The 25,453-nt window shown below is 45.6% G+C and overlaps 1 protein-coding gene across 1 annotated transcript in view; it reads left to right on the forward strand.

The window, feature by feature from the left end:
• ASIC2 (acid sensing ion channel subunit 2) overlaps nucleotides 1–25,453 on the forward strand; it is a gene marked incomplete at its 5' end in the record, with an annotated part of 988,380 nt that overhangs the window by 621,877 nt on the left and 341,050 nt on the right. The gene's annotated exons all lie outside the window — the stretch shown is intronic.

A 25,453-nucleotide genomic window follows, 5' to 3' on the forward strand; every position in this document is an offset into this window, starting at 1 on the left:
CCAATGCAGGGGACACGGATTCGAGCCCTGGTCCGGGAAGATCCCACATGCCACAGAGCAGCTAAGCCTGTGTGCCACAACTACTGAGCCCGTGTGCCACAACTGCTGAGCCCGTGTGCCTAGAGCCCATACTCCGCAACAAGAGAAGCCACTGCAGTGAGAAGCCCGCGCACCGCAACGAAGAGTAGCCCCCGTTCACCGCAACTAGAGAAAGCCCGCGCGCAGCAACGAAGACCCAATGCAGCCAAAAATAAAAATAAAAAAAGAAGGGAGTAGACATGTACGAAGAATCAAACAAGGCTGTTGGAAAAGTGGGTGTGGCAGGAGATGATGAGAGAAAGGAGAAATGGTGCCAGGCAAGAAGTGACACAGAGTCTAGCCCGGAGGCCCTCAGAGGTGAGAAGCGGACCCGAGTGACTTCTCTGGAGGTTGGGGGTGGGTGGGAATAAGTGGACAGCTTGGGGAGATACTTAAGAGGTAAAATCAACTGTATTCAGCTGCAATCAGGACAAGTGGGGACATTTAAGAAAGCTTGTTGATTGATGGTTACTCATTGGTGCTAATGGCTTTTATCACGGGAAAAGATCTCAATAAAAACAAATGGTTAGTCTTTATAATAGAAGTGTCAATGGGCCCTTAATGAATTAATTTGCTAATTTCTCTTCCTGCTGAGGCATTCAGTCTTGGATGAGAACATTGAGGACCTTAACCTCTGAGTCGGAACCCCTGTTTTGCCAGCTGTGTTCCATTTCGCTTGATTTTGATAACCTTGGAAATGCACCCCAGAGGACAGCATGGCGCTCCCGAATTGCATTCCTCCTATGTTCCCATCTCTGGAAAATTCTGCCCATCAACCCGAGACTCTTAGAAGCAGATCGTGAGCTCCATTATGTACCGCACCCTAGAGTTGGTCAAGCCTTTCACTTGTATCTCACTTGATCCCCATAGTGATGATGCAGTTAGGGTATGTGTCGTTATCCATTTCACAGATGCGGAAACTGAGGTTCACCGTGGTTGAGAGACTTGCTCAAAATCACACACTGAGGGCCTCCCTGGTGGCGCAGCGGTTGAGAGTCCGCCTGCCGATGCAGGGGACGCGGGTTCGTGCCCCGGTCCGGGAGGATCCCACGTGCCGCGGAGCGGCTGGGCCCGTGAGCCATGGCTGCTGAGACTGCACGTCCGGGGCCTGTGCTCCGCAACGGGAGAGGCCACAGCGGTGAGAGGTCCACGTACCAGGGGAAAAAAAAAAAATCACACACTGAGTCTATGGTAAAGCCAGTCCTCAAACTGGAGCTATAAATGCGAAGACTCTTTTTTTTTCTTTTTCTTTTTCTTTTTTCTTCTTGCTGCCTCCTTGGTTCTTAAACCACTGACACAGAATGAAACCAGAATATCAAAATGCTCTCTGAAGCCTGGCAGAGCAGATAGATGCCTGTGTTAGCTCCAGGCCCAGAAGAACCCAGGATACTTTCCTCTCATTCCCCTGCTGGCTTCGCGGACTTCTATCCCTCCAAAATCAGCACAGCGGGAAGCCTCAGAGGCCAGCAACGAGGGCCTTTGAAAACTCTTATCCAATTACCATTTTAATTAACATCAGATTGACATAATGACAGCCCAGCTCCCCGAAGTCTAGGCTGAGCTGCACTGATATTCATTTGGGGGCTCACAATTGGAGAAGCTCTTTTTTAACCCGCTGAAAATTTTTCTAATCATTTGAGGACAAATGGTAACAATCATACAATCCAAACTCCCAACAATAGGGTGGAAAATTGCTATTCTAAGGAAGATGCTGAAGCAGATTGCCACCAGGACCACACACGTTAACCCAGGCTGGGTTGGCCACCCTGGAGAAGCACCCTGTGTTCATTGTAGTCTGTGGTGTCCACTTGACCATGACCATTCACACATCATTCATTCATTCACTCACTCATTTTTTCACACATTCTTTCACCTGTTCTAATGTTTACTCTTGCTTCCATTTTCTTATGCATTCATTGACTTAGCCTTCATCTATTTGAGGCAGGAGATAGATGGGCTCCAGGCTAGACATTTACAACTGGCCTCCTGTTTACATTTCCTGGGATGAGAAGAAGATGGGCTCCAGGCCAGACATTCATTACCAGCCCCCTGTTTACATTTCCTGAGGCAAGAGACAAACGGGCTCCAGACTACATATTTATGACTGGACTCCTGTCTATATTTTGAGATCTGCACTTCGATATAAGAAACAGCAACAGGAATAGGGTAGATAACTGGACACTGGACACTGGACACCTTTATGGCAGGGACAGAGAGGGGCTAAACCCTGTTAAAAGATCAAGAGGGCATACATTTCCCATCCTTGGGGCAAGGGAGACATTGCACATGTGCAGAAAGGCTCCTTGGGGGTCAAAAAGGAGGGGGCACCACCCCGTAATATGTGATGCTAAGGCCATCCCATAGGCCTCTGGGCTGGAATCCATCTTGGAAAAAAGTTGCGCACGCGTGTTGGGGCAGGTCCTAGGGCAGGTCAGGGGTAGAAAAAGAAACCAGATGGTTGGCCAACGGTAAACAAAAACCTGGAAGACCTGCCCTATATAAATGACCTAACCGCCTCTTTACTGCAGTCCTCCTCATTAGGGAGGACGCCCACTCCCTTTCCCTCCGGATATGCATCTCTACCTCGCTTCTGTCTTAACCGTTTCTCTGTGTGCTCTCCCACTTGTTGTCGTGCTATGTCTCTAATAATAAACCTAATACCTCTTTTTACAGTTTTTGCCTCCTTGGGAAATGCATTTTTCAGTGAGGGCAAGAGCCAGGGAAAAATAGCTTCTAGCCTCTGGCCCTCGCTGGTCTGGTGGCTAGGATTCCTGGTTTTCATCCAGGCTACCCAGGTTCAATTCCTGGGCAGGGAATTAAGATCTCGCTTCACGCCACCACTCACTGCTGCCTCTCCGAGATCATATTCACCCTTCTGTTCTTCATTTTATTCACTCCCACGTCCATTCATCCAACAAATATTTTATGAATATCCCTGTGCCAGACAGTTCCTATAAGTATCTGCTGGCATCCGCTTCAGTCCTAGACATCTCTGGCTGGGTACAAACGAAACACCTGCCCTTGCAGAGTTTACAAAACTGTCCCCAGCTCAAGAAGAGCTGCAAAGGGAAAGGTTTTATGCTGGATACCTTTACCTGTTCCATAAAGATGATACAATTGTTCAAAAACAAGATTCAACCCAGTAAATTGTAAAGATCTAATTGGCTTTATTGAACAATTCATGAATGGGGCAGAATCCCTGTCTAACAAGTAGAGGGGATCTCCAAAGGGCTACAGAAGGGTAAGGTTTCTAAAGGCTGGAAAAGGAAGTAATAAATAGGAAAAAGGATTATTTCAGATTAGGTCATCTCCCTTTTGGGAAAAAAGGGTCTTATTAGGTGGGTTACCTCATCTTCCTTTGGGTTATTGAGAGGGCCCATGTGACATGGTCTCCATGATAAAACTTCCATGGTCTCCAGTGATCAAGAAGTGGACGCCTTGATCACTGGAGACCATGGAAGTTTTATCCCAAGTGGGAAACATATTTTCTAACAGTTTCTTTGCCACGATGAGGGTATCAGCCTTGTGGGAGGAAAAGGCTTCAACCCATCCAAAAAACATACACACAATAACAAGAGCATAGTAATAACCCATTCTAGGTGGCAATTGAATGAAGTCCAGTTGCAGGTGTAAAAGGGTCTGGGGGAGGAGACCTGAGGCCACTGGGAACAAAAATAGTTTTCCCAGGATTAGGGACCTGACAGGTCAGACATTGCTGGTAGACTGTTTCCACAAGTTGATAAATGTCTCCTCACCGATGTCTATTCATAATTTGCACCATCTTAGCTGCACTATGGTGGGTGAAGGAATGCAAAAACCAAAAAGTGAGGTTTGCCAGGGAGACGCGAAGAACCAAGTGGCCATCTTGATTTTCCCATAGCCCTGACTGTTTAGTTAACTTAGAACCATTGTTTGCCCATCTTAATTCTCTGATTCAGGAGCAGACTGTTGCCTTGTTATAAGGACATCAGGATGCCAAAAGTCTGGCAACAAAGGGGGTCATTTTTTGCAGAAGCAGAATGGACTTTATGCACGTGTGCCACAATCTTTATAGACTCTGTTGATGAAGGAGTCTTTCATACCCTTCGCATGAAAGCCAGCCAGGGTGTCTCCCTGATATTCAGGTTCAGTCCTTTTAGTGTGAGCCTCAGTTTTGATGACAGCAATTTCAGAAGCTAAGAGAATGGCAGTACAAAGTTCATTTACTTATTGTCCATGTTTGATGGGGGTCCCAGAGGAAGAAAACCCCTTTGTTTTCATAACATCCCCAAATCACGGACAACACCAAAGGCATACCAGCTGTCAGTATAAATATTAACAGTTTGTCCTGATAACTGGCACAGAGCTTGATTCATTGAGCTGATTTAGCTTGTGGGAGACTTTCCCTCTCAAGTAGTTCATTTTGGGTAGTAAGAGCATCACCAGCGTGGAAATTCCCTTACTAATTTTTTACGATGTGAACCATCCACAGACAAAATTAGATCGGGATTAGTCGACAGGGTGTCTGTAAATCAGGATGTCATGTCACAAAATGGGATGTTATTACCGCGCAGTCATGGGGCTCACCTTCATCAGGTAGAAGTGGTAAAATAGCAGGATTAAGGATGTTGCAATGTTTAAGATGCAGATTAGGTGGTGAGAACAGAAGAATCTCACAGGAGGTTAGTCTGCTTGCAGAGAAATGTTGAGTCAGCTCAGAATTAAGAAGACTTTGGACAGTGTAAAGAATTTGTAAATAAACATCATTTCCTAGGGTTAGATCCTCTGAGGCTTTACTAACTTTGCAGCTGTGGCTATAGCCTTAAGACAGCTGGGGTGGCAGGAAAAATAGAATCAGGCTGTTGCTGTAACAGACCTGTGTTTATTACCAGGCTCTCGATGTTCCCAGGGCCTGGTTCTCTCTCTCCTGCACAGATAAGGTGAAAGGTTTGGAATAGTGGGGTAGCCCTAGGACAGGAGGTTCTTGTTTTAGTCTTAGAAAGGCCTGCTCATGTTTATCTTCCCATGGAAGGGGTTCAGGGACAGCAATTTTAGTAAGTTCATAGAAAGGGGAAGCTAATAGGGAAAAATTAGGAACTCATAGTCGGCAATACCTGCTAGGCCTAGAAATCCATGACGCCGTCGCTTAGTTTTGGGCCTAGGAAGTCCTTGGTTTAGCTTAATTCTTTTTGGAGATAGCTGAATTCCTCTACCGCTTACATTATGACTCGGTAATAAAGTGTCTAGAGATAATTGTAACTTTTACTTACAGCAAATAAGTGGAATGCTTTATGGATGCCTCTTTGGTAACTGAGCACAGCAAGAGGTCATCTACATGCTGTAGAAGGTTGATTTCCTGACACTGGAGGGTCTTACATCTTGGTGGAGCACTTGGGAGGAACAGGAGGGGGCCTCAGTGAACCCTTGAAGCGTGACTGTCCGGGTATATTGTTGATGGTTCCAAGTCAAGATGAATAGATATTGGCTGTTGGGGTCCGCAGGGATGCTGACAAAGGCTGAGCAAAGGTCCACAGCAGTGAACCCTTTTGAGTCTGGCGGAACTTGTGATAAAAGGATGTTCAGGATTGGAACCACTGGGAAACAGGGAACAACTATCTTGTTAATAGTTCTCAAGTCCTGGACAAATCATCATCCCGCCCATTAGCTATACTGGGAGGATCTGCGTGTTGCAGGGGCTGGTACAGAAATGACCAGCCCCGGGGTGATTAAGTCTTCTGCTATGTGACAAGTTGAGAGGCCTTGTACAGCCTCAGGCTTCAATGGATATGAAGCAATTCAGGAAGAGGTTTAGTCATATCTATCTGAATCTTTGTAAGCTCTGCACTTTTTATTTTCCCAATGTCAATGTTAGATTTTTGAGCACCTTGATTAAATTGGGGGACTTTTTTTGGAGTTTCCCTTCTAAATCAGGGACAAATTATAAAGAACAAAAGATCAGGTTCAAGTTGGTCTGGAAATTTTAAGGTGAAGTCTCCATTGAAAGCAAAACGTATCCACCCTTTTCATTTAGAAAGGAGATCTCTACCTAATACATCAACTGGGGCTGTGTCACACAGCAAAAAAGAATGCTTTTCAGTAAAAGTCCCAGAGTCATTTGTACTGATTGAGATAGAAATTCTCTCTACACTTTACTAGGTATCCCAATTATGGAAAACTTTTCTTTACTTCCAGGGATTTGTTGTCCTACAAGAGTGAGTTTAAAGTAGAAAGCATAGCTCTGGTATCAATTAGAATTTGGCAAGGTTTCTATTAATTTTAATTTTATTTTCCCCTTGACCATTTAAGGGAATTACTGGTAATAGTTTACCAGAGGGTCCCTCGGGATCCCATCAACTCTGGAAGGAAGTCATACTGAGGCCCTCCCTTGAGGGTAGATATGGGGACACTCAATTTGAAGAAGTTGCAGATGACCTTTGACCATCAGCGTTTGGACCAGCATTTTGATGACGCCTTTGATGATGATATCAGTTGCAATTTCTTCTCTTTTATTTTTTATTCTGTTTATTTGGGTCCTGTCTCTTTTTTCTTAATGATCTTGGCTAAAGGCTTATCAATTCTGTTTATCTTTTTTAAAAGAACCAGCTCTTCGTTTCATTTATCTTTTTCTACTGTTTTTGTTTGTTTGTTTGTTTGTTTCATTTTGTTTGTTTGGTTTGGTTTGGTTTGGTTTTGGTCTCTATTTTATTTATTTCCATTCTGATCTTTGTTATTTCCTTCCTTCTGCTGACTTTGGGCTTTGTTTGTTCTTCTTTCTCTAATTCCTTTAGATGTTAGGTTAGGTTGTTTATCTGAGATTTTTCTTGTTTCTTGAGGTAGGCTTGTGTCACTATAAACAGAACTGCTTTTCCTGCATCCCATAAGTTTTAGAACATTGTATTGTTATTTTCATTTGTCTCAAGATATTTTCTGACTTCCTCTTTGATTTCTTTGTTGACCCAGTGGGTTTATTAGTAGCATGTTGTTTAGTCTCCATGTGTTTGTGTTTTTTCCATTTTTCTTCCTGTAATTGATTCCTAGTTTCATATCATTGTGGTTGGAAAAGGTGCTTGATATAATTTCTATCTTCCTAAATTTGTTGAGACTTGTTTTGTGGCCTAGCTTGTGACCTATCCTGGAGAACATTACACGTGCACTCAAAAAGAATGTATAGTGTTCTGATTTTGGATGAAATGTCCTATAGATATCTACTTTATGCAGCTGGTCTAATGTGTCTCCACCCTGGAACTGGTTTCACTCCCTTCCAAGTGTGCCCACGGATGCATGTGCTGGGTATGTCTGTGTCCACCCTGGTCAGGGCCAGGGTTGGGGCCCAAGCCAGCTCTGTTCCCTCTAAGCGTGTGCACTTTCATTGGCAAGGGCAGCCTGAGTGGAGAGCAACACTGGAGCAAGAGTGGCTGGAGCAGGAGTGCTGTGTAGGGTGGGGGGTACACTGGGGCAGTCCTGGCAAGCTGGCAAGAGCACCGGGCAGTTTTCCATCTGCTCACCTCCACAGTATAACTGGGAGCAAGCAAGTTTGTGCACAAGCTTTTCAAGAGTGAAGTCTTGGTTTCTCATAGCTCTCAGGTAATCCCACTGGTTTTCAAACCAGCTAAGGGACTTGTCTTCCTGGTGTCAGACAGCGGTGCCCAAGGTGGAATCTGGGGAAGGATTCCAAACAGATGGGGAATTGCAGACCAAACTGCTGGAAACTCCCAACATAGAATCTGGGAACAGAGCCAAGGGCTTGGGGTTTCCAATCAAACAGGGAATTGTGGCCCAAACTACCAGCAGTTTCCAAAGTGAAACTAGTGATTCCAGACAAATGGGAAACTGGCTGGAAAACCAATTAGATCAGGAGCTTAATGCAAACTGGACAGAGCTCAGAACTAAGAGGAACTTACCCAAGGCCCTCAGAATCAGCAAGGAAGGCAGTGAACTCAAAAATGTGTTCATCGATACCACACCCCATGTTTCTTCTTGTCCCCAGCTGCCATCAGAAGTTTGCTTTGGATCCTGTCTCTGCCACCAAATCTATTAAAAAAACAGAGTTCAACCCAGTAAATTTTAAAGATCTAATTGGCTTTATTGAATGATTTATGAATCGGGCAGCATCCCATCTAACAAGAAGAGAGGAGCTCCAGAAAACTACAGAAGGGTAAGGTTTTTAAAGGAAGGACAAGGAAGTCATAAACAGGGAAAAAAGATTAGGTCATCTCCCTTTTGGGAAAACAGGGTCTCATTAGGTGGGTTACATCACCTTCCTTTAGGGCATGGAGAGGGCCCATGTGACAGATTACCTCATTGGTGCTGACCAGAGAATTCCTGACTGGTTAAAGCTGTATTTCCAGGGGAGGTTGAAGATTCCGTTAGGTTAGGCATCAAGCCCCAGTTTGGTGGTGTGGCCTAGCCTAAGTGACTCCACTGGTACCTGTGTTTGTTGGTGGTGGTGCTGTTTTTAACATAGAAATACAGGCATGGAGCAAGGGAGGGATGTCTGGAGGGCAACCCACTCAGGGAAGGGCCTTGACAAAGACGAGGGTTCAAGACTGACAAAAGGGAGTGAGCAGGTGGAAGAATAGACATGAAAGCCCCTTGATGAGGAAAAGATCACAGCCCCATCTGATAGGGGTGTGCTAGGAGGCTGGAGGTGAGTCAGGGGCACAGGGAGAGGCTGATGCTCACCCAAGGGTCTTGAGTCCCAAGTGAGTGTGTCCTTCAAAAACAGTAGTTCTCAGGCTTCCCTGGTGGCGCAGTGGTTGAGAGTCCGCTTGCCGATGCAGGGGACACGGGTTTGTGACCCAGTCTGGGAGGATCCCACATGCTGCAGAGCAGCTGGGCCCGTGAGCCATGGCCGCTGAGCCTGCGCTTCCGGAGCCTGCGCTCCGCAACGGGAGAGGCCACAACAGTGAGAGGCCCGCGTACCACAAAAAAAAAAAAAAAAACAGTAGTTCTCAAACCCTGACCTGCAGAAGAATGTGTTACCCAACTAACCTGGATTGTTGATTTTTTTTATTTTTTCAACTCAGAGAGAGAACACTAAGCTGAAGGATAGGATTCTTTCAATTAATATTTTCCTACTTTCATATATGTTTCTAAACCGTTAATGTTTCTTACTTGTCTAGACCAGGGTCTAGTTTGAGAGGGTATTCAATTAAGCACAAAATTATGTGTTTATTATTTAGGGTTGCATGGTCCAGAGTGCCATGGTTTCTGGCTACCATGGCTCCTCATCACATTTCCCCAGTGTTGTTAGGAAAGGCAATCTAGAAAGGAATGCCTAGAGTGGACAGGCTTAGATGTTCCAGTGTTTAGATCCCTCATTATACCTGTCTCAGGTGGACACAGATCCTGAGATCTGCCTTGGAAGAACTTCTACATCATGATCTTTGAAGCTCACCTATAGGCTGGCCATTTGTCAATGCCTGTCTATCATCAGTGGTTGTGAAGTGTAACTCCAAGTCATTGTAACTACACTGAACAGAGAGGACTCTGCTGAGTGGTGCTAAAAGGAACTTCCCTGGTTTGGACTGATATAGTCTGGGCTGAACTGGATGTTCTGGGTAGATTTGGACAAGTGGAAACTGGGCTGAGCTGGACAGAGCCAAACACTGCTAGAATAGAACAAGCTTAGCCAAACTGGGCTAGGATCCTGGAGGATTAGTTCTTCATGAAACCCTACTCAAAAATATCCCTAAGGCTTTTCAGCTGAGGCTCTATGGTGGTCCCCCTCCTCCCAGGCATAAGTCCAGCTCCCTCTGGTACCTCTTCCCCAGGATTCATCTTATATCAGAGCTTCAGACAATACTGCTCCCTAATGCAAACTTTCATCTCCTAGCCATGATTCCATTTGATCTGGATGAATTAATTGGTGGAGGGATGTGGGATAGGAGGATGGGGGTGCAATGACCATGGCTGAGAGAAGGCTGGTGCTGACTTGGAGTATTTCTACCACTCACCCCAAGTCTGGCCAAACTCCTGACATTAGTGTCAGGGTTATTGTTAGGGTTAGCCTTGGAGTTTGGTCCGACAAGGTGTTAAGTTTGATCCCTAGTCCCTCCCAAATTGGGGAAGGGAAGGGGTCCACACTGGGCACCTGGCTTCTTGAGGGTCACTCCAGTTTCTGTGCTGATGCCTCACTGCAGACGTTCTTCACCTTGCTTCAGGAGCCCACGCCCTGAATATTGGGGTGGACGGCTTCTAGGAATTCAGGACCAGTACATTCCGTACACATTCTCTTTCTTAAACAATATTGGGCTCATGTGGGCTTCCCACTCTGCTGCCTTCCCCCTGAGACATCAGAAAGGTTTTCTTGGTTGTTCTGCAAAAATTGACTTGGTGTTCTATGGTTTATGGACTTCTCTTAGCCCCTGCCATCCATCCTTCAAACCATCCATCCATCCATCCATCCATTTGACTATTGCCAGTTTTCACCCAGGGCATGGAGGATAAAGGCATTGTTACTCTAATGGAGAAAAGGGAGAAAAGGGCATGGTTATTATAAGTGTGTCTTGTCAAGGATCTAATAAGCACTAAATAATTTTTTCAATTGAGTTATCTACCCTACTGTTATCTTACATGTGGCTAAGCATTGTAAATTAATGTTTATCCCACATTATATTTTATTTATTTATTTATTTTTTGCAGTACGCGGGCCTCTCACTGTTGTGGCCTCTCCCGTTGCGGAACACAGGCTCTGGACACGCAGGCTCAGCGGCCATGGCTCACGGGCCCAGCCGCTCCGCGGCATGTGGGATCTACCCGGACCAGGGCACAGACCCGTGTCCCCTGCATCAGCAGGCGGACTCTCAACCACTGCGCCACCAGGGAAGCCCCTATCTCACATTTTAAATATGAGCAAACCGAGATTCACATAGCTAAGAAGTACCAGAGCCATATTCAAACCCAATCTGACTTCTTTCTTTTATTATTTATTTTTTTAACGGATGTGTAGTTGATTTTCAATGTTGTGCTAACCTCAGCTGTGCAGCACAGTGACTCTTTTCTTAACGCTATCCTGAATTATCCTGCCTCCCTATCTCCCATCGCCTGTGACCACAGCCCAAAGATGGACCCAAGTCTGTCTGTTTCCTGGTGTTCCTGCCACTGCTTCACGTTGCCATGACATTTGTTAGGGAATAAAAATTAGTCAAGACAGAGAAGGAAAGCCACAAATGAAACAAAGGTTGGTTATTGAATTAAGCTGTTTTCTCTTTTGTTTAACATAAGTCAGTCAAGTTAAATTATGTGCATAGGCCCAGCCAGTGCCTTCTGCATGGTAAACTCTGCCCCGGATCTGAGCAGAAAAGGAAGCTCATGGGAAGTCATCCCCAGAGGCTGCAGGGTACACATGTCACCACTCTCATTAAGGGTGGGAACCGCAGACCTTGAACTGGGACGGTTGGGGTTTGGCCCCGACCTCCTTCCCCCCGTGAACAGGAAGGGTTTAGAAGTGACATCATCATGCTGACATCATATGCAACTGGGACATTCTGATGGGCTGAGTTGCCAGCCAGCACCTTCTTTGCCCTGGCCTGGCATTTGATCCAATACCTGAGTTGACTTGGCTGTAGACTCTAGGGTTGCTACCAGGCCAAGTCAATCCCAAGTTGGCTCCCAGAATTCCTTGGGCTTCCTTGGCTTTAAGGTCCTGATGTTTTTGCATTAAATCCATTTAGAGTAAATCATTTATCCAATCTAATGTTCCCCATCTGCAAAGGACTGCAGTTCAAATTGTTTTTCTAAGCGGATTGTTTCATTACTAACTTTATTGGATTAATATTTGATTAATGGGCCTGGGACCCAATAGGGCCTTTCCTTTTTTTCCTCATCACTTGAAACAATACAAAGTTGAGAATTTTAGGAGAATTGGGCCTATGCTTGCCCAGAGTGATGTATCATGGGAGAATCACCAGGCTGGTTCTGGGGATGAGAAGAAAATATAACATTTGAAAGGAGTCTTAAAGGATCACTGGCTGTTAGCCAAATAGATCAAGGATATTACACAGTTAATAATAACAACTGTTATCATTATTTGAGTGCCTGCTGGCTCCAGCACCACTGAGAGATTTAGCACAAAATAACAGTTATTAGAACAGCCACTGGAATCAGACTGTCTGGATTCAAATTCCAGTTCAGCCACTTATTACCCACCTTGGGCACTGAGTTACTAACTTTTCTCTAAGCTGACTTCCTCATGGAACTTTTAGTCCAATGCCCAGCACATAGTAAGTACTCAATAAATATCAGCTATTGTTATTATTATCTGTCTTGTTCTCATCTGCTACAGTAGATATTGTTATCTACATTATACAAGTGAGAAAACTAAGACTCAGAAATTAACTAAGTGGATTACATGGCTAGCAAATAGAGCTGGAAGACAGTTGGCCCAGACCTTGAACCCAGGTCTATCAGACTCAAAACCCAGTGCTCTTTGTACAACATTTCAGTTTCTGTTTTCCCTTTTCTATTGGAGAGTATTTAAGGGCCAACATATTTGTCTATCATCACCTTCAACATTTTCAACATCTCATGCAAATACAGTTTCATAAGCAACGCTTTGGTCTTCCAAAATTCTCTAGGCTCTCATACTTGTAAACTGTTTATGGGGTAGGAACATACGTTCCACATCTTTATAGAGTCTAAAGTCTTAGCACAGTGCCCTTCACATAGCAAGATTCGGAAAATAATGTAACAAACGCTTGCATAACCCTTATTATGTGTTGGCCACTGTTCTAAGTGTTTTACAAATATTTACCTGTGTAATCCTCACAACGACTTTCTGAGGAGGCTACTGGTCTTGTTCCCACTTCTAGACGAGGCAACTGAAGCACAGAAAGCTTAAGAACTTGAACAGAGACACGTAGCTTACAAGAGATAGAGTCAGAACTCAAAGTCTGCACTGTGCCCATGTTCTGCACTTAAGAAAACAAAAGAAAGAACAGGCAGAGCCTGACCTTGAGGAAAATTCCATCTTGTACAGATAAGACTTGGTCCAGACACTGTTATTTATCATTTATGCCCCACCCACATCGCAAAAGGAATGTTAACAGACTGCCTTTAAAGAGCTAAAAATATGTATTAGGCGCAGCGCCCTAAGGTTCCTGTGTCGCCAAGTCTGTGAGCCAATGCACAAGCTAGTTCTCCTTCTGGAATGCCCTTCCACCTGGAAAATTCCCCATCACCCATCAAGCTTTACCTACCTGTATCAACTGTACCTGCAGGATTGTAATTCATAAGGGTGACTGAGTGACAACATGGAGAGACTAATGCCATTGAAAGGTGATCTTTATTACTTATATTTCCCAAGAGGAGGGGGCATGCCATGCCACACAGGGTCACACGGGAAAGCACCGGGTTTGGTCAGGAGGCAGAGGAGGTGTGGAGGAAGCATGACCCAAAGCCTGGATTGTGTTTTCCACGGGAAAGGCGAGGCAGGGCAGGGGAAACAGCTTAGGATGGGCTCATTTGAATAAAGTAGGCAGGCTCTGGGTTATAGGGGTGGTCTCCAGTTGTCTATATCCGGCCCTAAGGTGATTTAGGGCAGAGGAATATTGGCTCCTGAAATGTAAGCGCCAGATAGAAGTGGTTCTGAGTTTGGGCTCTGGATTAATTCATTTACATATGAAAGGTGTGCTCCCTAGCCCTTTGCCATCACTAAGAATTGGCTAGCCTTGGGAGGGGCAGTCTTTCTCTAGACAATGAGGTCACAACGGCAGAGCACAGAGAATACAGAAAATAAGAAAATATAGTTAGTATACTACCCTGGGAAGTTGTCCTCTGTTTCTCTGTTCCTACTATCTCCTTTCTCTCTTCCTGTAGCATCTGGAGCAGGCCTTTATTATGGGATTCTATTTGCAATTATTCCTATGTCTGCCTCCATGAGGGCAAAGATTCTGTCTTAGCTATCACCCCAGTGTCTTACACAGTCCCTGGACCATGCTATGTGCTCGAGAAGCATTTGATGATTGAATGGGTGAGAAAAACCTGAAACAGACCGGAGAGCAGGGAAAAGTTGTATCAGAGATGACTTCATACCTGTCACTCTGCTTTCACTTTAGTTCAGGTAGTCCTGGCAATCAAGACAAAATAGAAGAATACAAAGAAGAAGAAGAGTGCGTAGAAGAAGGAGGAGGAGAAGAAGTGGAAGCAGCCACTTCTTTAGTTCACTTGCTCCCACTGCCTATCAAATCAGTCATTCAAGTTTTCAGGATAGAGACTTGTTTTCTTGGTACTAAATTCTGTGGGGGTACTTGCTAAATTGGGTCTCATAGAAGGAGTAATAGAACGGGCAATATTTTGGCCAGAAGTGCCTATGTGGTCTTCATGTGGTCACTTCATTCCTTGGACTTTGATAAAATGGAACGAATATCATCACAACAGCTGCAAAAGCATTTTCATGGGTATCTAGGTTAATTGAAGTACAAACACCTGCTCTCTGAGGATCTAACAGGACGTCTACAGCCCAGAGGGGTAGGTGGCGAACACAGTGCATGTGTTGTCCCTGTTAAATATCACCCAACTCAACATACTTTTTTTTTTTTTTTTTTTGCGGTACGCGGGCCTCTCACTGCTGCGGCACCCCCCGCCGCGGAGCACAGGCTCCGGACGCGCAGGCCCAGCGGCCATGGCTCACGGGCCCAGCTGCTCCGCGGCATGTGGGATCCTCCCAGACCGGGGCACGAACCCGTATCCCCCGCATCGGCAGGCGGACTCTCAACCACTGCGCCACCAGGGAAGCCCCTCAACATACTTTTGACAGAAACTGAAGAGCTGAGCTCTTAGACAAGGATCTGGAGTCTAACTAATTAGAAATGGAGCCACTGCTTCAGATGTTGCCCCTGTGTCCTGGAGGTAAAGAGCCTTCGAGAGCCTAAACACAAACCAGTCTGGAGCCCCAGGATGTATCACGTTCTTCTACTCGTTTCCTGCAAGTGTTATCTGAGGCCCCACTCTCAGTCATGTCTCTCTTTTTACTTTTTTTGGAGGGATAGCTTTATTGAGGTATAATTTATATACCACAAAATTCATTCGTTTTTTATGTGTACAATTCAAGTACCTTTAGTAAATTGACCGAGTTGTGCAACCATCGCCACAATCTAATTTTAGAACATTTCCATCCTGCCAGAAAGAAACCTCATTCCTATTTATTTGCAGTCACTCCTAGTCCCCACCTCTGGTTCCAGACTACCACTAAGCACCCTCATCTTTCACTCGAGCACTTAAACCCTTTCCTGCCCAAACTTGACAACTCGGGCTGTTAAGGTCTTTGCAGCAAGAACATCTCTTTGCTTCTTATGGAATTCAGTGTAAAAGAATGAGATTTATTTTCACTTAGCAGGCGACTTGGCAAAACTATAGTTTTGCGTGAAGCTAGAAATACCGATAGCCAAATATAAGAAGGCCACAAGTCTCACTGTAAGTTAAGGTTATTCACTGACAGAGGAAGCCATCATTTTGATAGCCCTGTTGCAACCCCATTGTCTGGCTTGGGCAAGTCACTTCCTCCCTAAGGGCTCCGCTTCTTCACCCAGATGATTGCCAAGGTTTCCACCAGGATCAGGTTTACAAATTCTTTAATGGAAGTCAGAGGAGACAATAAATGGTGATGTAGGTTGTTTTCTTCCTCGACAGTAACTCTCGTTCAAAGATCAGCAAATCCCACACCTGCCTGAGAGATCACTTTCACCTACCCAGGTGCTTGTGGCCAGTTCCACCAGATGAGGCTTTTCACTAAAGAATAAACTACTTTAGGGCTTCCCTGGTGGCGCAGTGGTTGAGAGTCCACCTGCCGATGCAGGGGACACGGGTTCGTGCCCCGGTCCGGGAAGATCCCACATGCCGTGGAGCGGCTGGGCCCGTGAGCCATGGCCGCTGGGCCTGCGCGTCTGGAGCCTGTGCACCGCAACGGGAGAGGCCACAACAGTGAGAGGCCCACGTACCGCGAAGAAAAAAAAAGAAGAAAATACTTTGAAACACATTTTCATTTCTTTCTTTGTTTAAAAACAAATTTTTCTGGGCAAGAGAGATAGGCAACCTCACTTTAACTCAAGGAGCATGTGGCAACTACACATAGGTAAATTACCATTGAATGCAAAGATAAGATGAACCCAACAGGCAACTGATGGGGGTTAGGTGTGACCTTCCTAAATGGAAATGGAAAAGTGATTCCTTCTGATTGGAGGAAAGAGTCCTGGAGAGTGGAGGTGGGAAGCTTTGTGCCTGCCTTCTTCCTATTCCCAAACTCCACCTTCTATTAATACACAGTGAGCTTATTTATAGGATGAGACCCTGTGTTCTGCTAAGGATGCTGAGACTGGTAACGAGAGAACTTCTCATAGGCTCTGCCTGAGTCCACTCATGAACTGCGTGGTCATTGACCCCACTGATGGGGTCTGCAGCCAGGTCCCAGGCTGGACCTCTGAGCCTGTTCACCTACAGCAGGTAGAGGCAGCAGAGCCAGGGAAGAATCTAAATCTTAGTAGAGGTACAAATACTTTGACCATAGAACCTCATGGTCAAAGAGCAGATCTAAGGGTAAGGCAAGACCATAAAATGGAAGAAGAGGCTGATGCTAAAGATAAGCCTGAACATGGAGCCCACCGTACAAGGTGGTCCCTCAGACCCACCACCACCACCCCAGCCCCAGCCTACCAGCAGCTTTCCCACTGGACTTGGGGCTTGCAAGAAAGTTGATCCAGAAGGAATTAAACATGGACCCCAAAAGGGAAGAAAGCAAAGATTTTCCAAGAGCATTCCTGAACAATAGCTTTCTTGCTCTGTGGAATAATATGGCCCTGGAGAAAATTAGAGTCAGAGAAGAGAATCAGTTCTCTCAGAATCATCTGGGTCAGTCATGTCATTTGAAGATATCTGAAGCTCCCAGAAAGGTCACACTAAGGAGAGAGACCTCCCATAACTTAATTTCCTTTTGTGACACTGTGAGCTTCATTTTCTCCCACTCTCACCTCCCTTCTATCTCCTTCCCAGGCCTGCCAAGTCCTGTTTATTAAAAGTGTTGTGTCCAATTTACCCAGCTTTTAATTAAGCTGTCAAGCTGAAATGGGATTGTCTCCTGGGAAGCAAACAAAGGTTTCATGGTCATTTAATTTTTGCTTAGGATTTAAAATCCTACTTCTGGCATGCTTAAGATTATTAATGAGATCCAGGAATTCTTGCCCATTTGTGTCCATTACAAGACATAAATCATTAAGCTCAATTAAGGGCAAGGGAAAATTCTGGAGTTAGATTTAGAGATTGTGTTCAATCACATCTACCCAAAGCAGCCAAGTAATGGAGGCGTGACCTTCGAGGGCTGGGTGGAGAAGAGAAGGACAAGGTGGGAGATAGCAGATGGCAGTGTTAGGGAGAAGGGCATGGAGACAAAGGAAGGAATGGAAGGAGGGAACATTAGAATGGCCAAGGGGTCAAGAAATGGAGTTCAGATAGAAGATCAGGAAGGGAAAAAGGAGAGAAAGGAATTAGGGAGGTGGGTTACAGGAGATGAGGTACACACCTGTAGTGCTCACCAATCATTCTGGTTTTCCACTTCTTCAAACACAAGGGAAGATTATACCTCCCTGACCCCATGAAGTTAGATATAACTATGTGACTTCCTTTGGCCAATTAAATAAGAGCAGAAGTGACATGTGTCTCTTCTGGGTGGAAGCACTTAAAAGCTGGCATGCCGTTGCACTTGTTTTCTCCTCTGGTAGAGTGTTGAGATGATGATGTCATTCACTTAGTTAACCCTCTGTCAGCCTGGGCTCCTGAAGCACCGAGATGATCAGAACCCTCTGGTGACCTGCTTTAGGTGTGTAGTGTGAATGAGAAATAAACCCATGTTGTTTTAGGCCACTGAGATTTTGGAAATGTTAGTTACTTCATCATAACTCAACCTATTGAAACTGATAGAGGTGGACTGAAAGCAGAGACACCAACTGGTAACAGACAGAGGCTGGGGAGAGGCCAGATAGGAAGCAGAGAGGGCTAAGAGTATGGACAGGTGAGAGGCAAAATCTGAGCAACTTGAATTCTCAGACCCTGGACAGTGGTTTGCATAGAATAGGCCCCTGGAATGGAGTCAACTGGAAATGAATGAAAGTTACTTTTTGTTTGTTTGTTTGTTTTTGCAGTGCGCTGGCCTCTCACTGCTGTGGCCTCTCCTGTTGCGGAGCACAGGCTCCAGACGCGCAGGCTCAGCGGCCATGGCTCACGGGCCCAGCCGCTCCGCGGCACGTGGGATCTTCCCGGACCGAGGCACGAACCCGTGTCCCCTGCATCGGCAGGCAGACTCTCAACCACTGCGCCACCAGGGAAGCCCGAAAGTTACATTTTTAAGTCTTGATTGTATGCTGGTTTGTGTGGTCCTAGGGAGATGGAGCATAAAGGCTCCAGTTTCTTCGCAAAGAGAGACTTCTGACTCCCAAATCTCTCAGTTATCAGGCATATGTAGGAGGGGAGTGGAGTTGGAGAGGTCCCCAACACTCACAAACTCATCTACCTCCTGTGCTTCTCCTACTTTTTATCCCTCCTCTCAAGACCTCTCCAACTGTCCTCTAGGATCACTTCCTCTTGCTTGGTCTTCCCAAGACCAGAAAACTGGTCCCAAGGTTGTCCATATGCTTCAAACTTTAGGTCCTGGCAGATACAGGATGAGACCTTTGATAAGACCACACAGGTAGAATAAGGCACATAGCACTGGGCACACAAGGACCTCCACATCTGTTTGCTCCCACCTTCCCTCTGGAAGGCACTTCTCAGGTCCTTTCCAAATATCCTACTCCAGGAACTCCTGTCAAAATGGCCTTTGCAGTTGGAGGAGAAAAAAGAGAGAGGTTGTTGGGAAGACCAAATTCAGCAGTTTGCAGCTTCGACCCAGGCTAACCTCCTCATAGGCAATAGAGAAATTAATAATGTATGGTTTGGAACAGACTTCTGGCCCAGACCTGTGCAGAAAGGTCTCTAAGGTAACCCAGGTCTGCTTGTTTTGTCCCCTTTTAAGACAAATTTCTTGGGAAGTTAATTAGTGAGGTAGATAGGGTCCCAGCCTTATCTGAAAAGGACTTACTCTTCCAATCCCCCAAAGTGACAAGGTCTCAAACGTTGGATGGAGCAGAATGACAGCCACACTAAACTCAGGTCACTGTTTGGTACTGCCCACCACTATCACACACACACACACACACACACACACACACACACACACACACACACGCGCATGCCTCAGGACACACTGCTAACAGACTTTCTGCCCATGGCTTTCTCCCCATCAGAAATGCCAGGAAGCTGGGGAGGGGGGCACATATCACGGGTTGTTACAAAAATATGGCCACACTGAGAGCAGAAGCTGCTTCTCAATCACTGTTGGGGTCCAAGCACTGGGCCTGAACATGATGGCCAGTATGAACTGGGAAACAGGTCAGATGAGGATCTAGCTGGGGGTGATTTTTTTTATCCTACCACCACCTAAGGATGGGGCATGTGTTAGGCTGGGTCAGAAGAGAGCGTGGAAGTTGGATGCAAAGTGGGAAGGGAGGCGTAATCACTCAGGGCTGCAAGGACAAGCCTCCGCTCTCCCTCCAGCCTTCCTGTCTCTGCTCCTCTGGGTACACGGTGGGAAATGCGCACCCCACAAATGGCACCATCACTATCTGAACTTGTATCACCTACAAGTGAGGTACTTGCAGTGAGTTGTTTGAGTCTCTGACTCCAAAATCTCCAGGAGCGAGGAGTATGTCTGGAACACAAGAGTTCAGTAAATGGTGGCTTAACGGACATGAAGACTTGAGTTGTAGTCCTGGTTTTGCTTTTTATTATGATCATCACCATCAGTACCAGTACTTCTACCACCATCATCACTATCATCATCATCATTATTATTACCACACCACCATGCCCACCATCCCCACCATCACCGCCACCATTACCATCATCATCCCTATCATGACCACCATCATCATCACCATGACTACCACCATCACCAAGTGGCTCAATGTCATCTTGGTTCCGACAGGTTTCCAGAAGTCATGAGCCCACAACTTTGTAAATTCCCTCCTCCCTTCATTCAGAGTGGCCTCAAAATCTTGGATTGCATTAACCTGTGCTGACTCTTTTATTTATTTATTCATTCATTCAACAAATATTCATTGAACACATTCTATCTTCCAGGCCCTTTCCTAGATTTCGGGGCTATATCAGTGAACAAAATAGACAAAGATTTCTAGTGTCATGGAACTTACCTTATAGTGTGGGAGGGGGAGATAAATGAATAATAAGCATGATATACAAGTAAAGGATATAGTTGTTAGAAGATCATCAAGCCAAGGGAAAACAAGAGCATAGAGTAAGGTCTGGAGCTCAAGAAGAGAGAACAGACAGAGGCATCTCCCTGTGCCTTCTCTGCAGGCTGCATTATTCTTACCACCATGGAAAACTTCTCAGTCTAAGATATCTTTTTTCTCTGTGATCTTCATTGACTAGGTCATTATTCAACAAATATAAATCACTGTAACTCAAAACCAAAAAAACCCAATTAAATAGAGATTTCAAAAAAAGGTACAGTGAATTAGTGAATTATTCACAATAAAACTGGGATCTCAATCAATATGAAAAGCGAAATTAAAGTGCTATAGAGCTGGGAGATGGAAAATGCCCAATGGGGCTCCTCCAGCTAGACCTTGAGCTGTGCCCTGAGCTTTCCCGCTGCACTAACCAGATGTTGACAGGGTGATGGGAGGATGATCACCTCCTTTCTCCAGTACCTCAAGGGCCTTCCCTTGATCTCCATCCTGTCCCAGGCCCCCAGCTCTGGCCAAAACAGAAAGTAGGTCCAGTGTGATTTAGAAGGGCCCACAGTCCCAGTCTTTCTCACCTCATGTGTCTGTGTCTTTCTTCTAGTCTTCTTATCCTCCCAGTATCCCTGTTATGTCTTATCTTTAGTCTGCCCTGTATTTTTATCCATTCTTTCCCTCAAGTAACATTTACTGACCACCTACTATGTGCCAGGCCCCTTGCTAGCTGTAGGGAATACAGAGCTGAGTGACACAGGACCCCTACCGAAGGAACCCTCATCCAAGGACAGACAAGTAAATAGACCTTTACAAGTGGCCAAGATTAATGTTTTGACAGGAATCGTGCAAAATGCTAGGTGAGCACTATGGGTGGAGAAACTCTATTCCAGGGAAATTTGGCAACAGACATAGCCCTAGACCCTGCCCTCTTCTGGCTTGGGAGGCCCCTCTGAACACCCCTGTTTGCATCCTTCATCCTTTCCACTTTGCATTGCAAGTGTGCATTTTCTCAGCCAGCCTCCCCACCAGACAGTGAGCAGTCTAGCCAGGACCTATGCTTCCTTAATAGTTCTTGTATACTCAGCACATAGCCCAGAGTGATGACTCAGAATATAAGTTCCTGTGTTTGATGACTTTTGTGCTGGGCCTTGAAAGATGAGTCAGAGTTCAACAGGTGGGGGAGGGAAGAATAAACTCACTCCTGCTGTTCCTTCATCCCCACTCCCAGCTATTCAGGATGAGAGCCACAAATCAGCCAAAGGAATGAATCACTAAGGGCAGACTTCACGCATTGGAGGAGGCAGAGAACTGGGGTAGGTGAACTTCCCAATGCCTTCCCTCATCATGAAGTTCCCTCTGATATATTTTCAGCTGTATGTGAAAGATTATTAGAGAAGTGGTCTAATTGTGTCTCCACAATGAGAAATGCTACCAGCCCTCCACTGTAGCCCCAGATGTGTGATCCAGGGTCCACTCTAGACACAGAAATATCTACAAATTATTTGGGGGCAGCTTCTGTAAGTGAGGCAATGAGATAAAGCACAGTAAGTGTGAGCTGTGAGGTTACAATAACCTGGATTCAAGCCCCACACCACCACTTCCCAGCAATGAGTCCCTGGGAAAGTCACTTAATCTCTTTGAACTTCAGTTTCCCACATCTGGAAAACTGAGGAAATAATCATAATCCTACTTCATGGGAGTTTATAAAGATTGAATGAGACAGCATGAATATGTGTGCCTAGTACGTAGTAGATGCTCAAGAAAATGTGAAATTTTGACTCTTGTTTCTGTTGTACCAATTCAGAGCTTCAGAGCTATATTGTTTAAATGGTTCGTATTGTATTCAGCAGAATCCAGAGGTGCGTCTGCTCCTGGGTGCTGCAGTGAGGGCTTGGACAAAGTATTCCAAGCTTCATCCAACCGGATGAGTCCATGACTGGCTATGTAACCTAAGCCAAAGTACCACCCCTCTCTGGGCTGATTTCTTTATTTGTGAAGCAAGGGAGTTGGACTAGATATAGCATTTATATTTCTGCCAATCCCGAGTTCTAAGTTTCTTTGGTTATGAAGGGATCAGCTTAGGTAGAGAAAATCTGATGTTCTCCAATTGATCACAAAGTGAAAAACAAAGGCCTCAAAGTAATTCAAAAGTCCTACCAATTGCATTCATGACTTCTCTGGCCTTTGTCATGAACACTTACCATGAATCAGGCCTCACGTGCTTATTTACTTACTTAATCATTACTACCACCTAATGTTCCCATTTTACAAATTTTGAAACATAGTTTGGGGAGGTTACACACATTGGTCAAGATTCCACAGCTACTTAGTGCTAAAGTCAGTGCACAGTTTTTTTCCTTCCAAATTACCAGACCTCTGATGGGAAAAGCCCACACACCACCCATATGGACTTCACCCATAGTGACATTCATCCAGTTCCTCCAGCCCATCTGGACCCTGGTTCCAGAGCTGGAGAAGATCCAGGGTTTTCCCCTGGTCTTCCTCTTCATAATTTAAGATCAGAAGCAGAACCCCCAACAGATACACAAAGAGGCAACAAACAATTTGGACCTGTTTGGGTGGATGACAGCGGATTGGAGGCCTAGCTATAGGTGTTTGTACATAATAGGTCCTCAGTGTATGTTTATTGAATGAATAAATGAGTGGATGGATGATGGATGGATGGATGATGGATGGATGGATGAGAGTAGCAATTCAGTCTCTTCCTTTTTTGTATATGTGTTTCCAAAAGACATGACTCACCTACACAAGGGAAACATTTAAGGTATTGCTGTCAGCCCCCAGGAAAGTCTCCAGGCAGGACTGCTTCTAAGGTAAAGGCAAGTGAGATGCCTAGGATACAGAATTTAAGACGGCATTCACTCTCCATACATTTTGATGCAATAGCTACCTCCCTTGCCTCACCCTGGTCCTGGGATCTAGTCTTTGGGCTCATTTCCCCTCAACTCTGTTCTGCCTCCTCACTTCTCCCCTCCCTTCCTGGTTCACATTATTCTGACCTTGACCTCTGTCTCTCTTTAGCCTAGTGTTTGTCAACCCCTGATCCCCAATAGAATCATCCAAGAGGCTTTTAAAAAATACCCATAGGGCTTCCCTGGTGGCGCAGTGGTTGAGAGTCCGCCTGCCGATGCAGGGGACACGGGTTCGTGCCCCGGTCCGGGAAGATCCCACATGCCGCGGAGCGGCTGGGTCCGTGAGCCATGGCCGCTGAGCCTGCACATCCGGAGCCTGTGCTCCGCAACAGGAGAGGCCACAACAGTGAGAGGCCCGCATACTGCAAAAAAATAAAAATAAAAATAAAAAATAAAAAATACCCATAGATAAGCCTAGCCTGACAAATTCAATCAGAAACTCCAGTAGTGGGGTCCAGGCATCAGCATTTGTTGCAAGCCCCCAGCTCCAACTTGCAGCCAGGGCTGAGAGTCATTGCTCTCCTCCTGATGGGTGACCCAGTTTCTGGCTGTTTTCTGCAACATCATTTCACCTGTGCTGCCTTCTGTAACAGATGCTATGGAGCAGGCTTCCCTCTGCTCCCACTGGGCTCTTCCAGGGATGATTAGTGCAACATCTCTTTCCCTTTTTACTCACAGCCCCCCTTTGCCCTGGGATAAAGACAAGTCCATAGAGGCCAGCCTCAAGAATAATACTATAAAACATAATAGTTAGCATTCATTAAAGGCTTACAGTCTGCCAAAGATGTGCTGAACTCTTTATAGGTATTTTACTTATTGTCACATTAACCCTGTGAAATAGGTTCCATATTTAATCCCTATTTAAAAAATTAAGCAAGAGAGAAAAAGAGAGGTAAAGGAACTTGCCCAAAATTTCACAGTTAAGAAGTGGAAAGATTGCAATTCCCATGTAGGAGCATGGTCCCTGGGACCCGGACCCTTCATGGCTGTGCTTGGTCCCTGTCACCAAGGCATTACCTCAGTCAAGCCTGGTCACCTAGAGTCTCAGACACCACGGGTGGGTTCTTCTCTTGGTGCAAACAGTGTCACGCGTGTCTACTCCACGGACACTCCAGGTGTGCCCGGCTCCATCTGAATCCTGGACCAACATAGCTTAGGTCACCAACAGGAGCCTGTTTTCAGAACACACATTCCCTCATTTCATCCTCTCCACAATCCCAGGACATAGGTATTATCATCTCCTATTTTGCGTAGCATTAGCAGTTATATAACTTGCCCAAGGCCACACAACTAGCCAGTACTTGAAACTCTGACTCATATCTCTCAGGTGGTAAAGTTCAAGCTTTTCCCTCTACACCAGATGAGGAAAGTTGCTGTGGGTCAATGAGGAAGAGATCATTAAACTGAGATGGGAAGACAGGGTAGAGTTCAGATGTGTGGAGGGAAGACGGGGTGGCATTCTGAGCAGGAGGGACAGCGTGAGCAATGGCGTGGAAGTGGGACTCAATGGAGCATTAAAGATGGCGAACAGCACACTTAGCTAGAGCAGGTAATTTACATAGTGCCGCAGTGACTGGGAGATTGGAGGGTGCGTGCAGACATATTGGGAAGTTTATTGAAAGCCAAGCTAAGAAGCTTGAGCTTTATTATGTAGGCATCAGGGAGTCATTGAGCAGGCAAGTGATGTGTACAAAACAGCGTTAATAGAGTAGAACTCATCAGGATGAACTGCACAGGGGAACAAGGACTGAGTCAGGTGGTAAGTGTGGAGGTGATGGCAGTGGGGCCGCATGAGAGGTCTGGAGACACACACTTGGGATGATGGCTGGGAAAATAGAAAGTGAGGGAGAGGTATGAGAAATCTAACAAAGAAAATTCTGCAGGGCTTGTTGACTGATTAGCTGTGGGGATTAAAGGAATGAGCTGCATCAGAGATGATTCATTAACCATCAGGTGTCTGCTGCCAGGGTGGGAGCTGCAGAAGTAGGCATTCACAGCCCCTGCTCCCGTAAAGTATACTGCGCAGAAGGGGATATGCATAGGTAAACAAGTTGTGACAGCTAAGGTGATAGCTGCTTTTGTAGAGGCATCTTCAGGCACCATTTCAGCATTGGGGCACCTTGGCTCCTGTGACAAAGACCTAGCCAATGAGGACAGTTTTGAGCTCACTATGAC

The sequence above is a fragment of the Mesoplodon bidens genome (assembly GCF_964165515.1).
Source record: "Mesoplodon bidens genome assembly, chromosome: 19".
NCBI lineage: Eukaryota > Metazoa > Chordata > Mammalia > Artiodactyla > Ziphiidae > Mesoplodon > Mesoplodon bidens.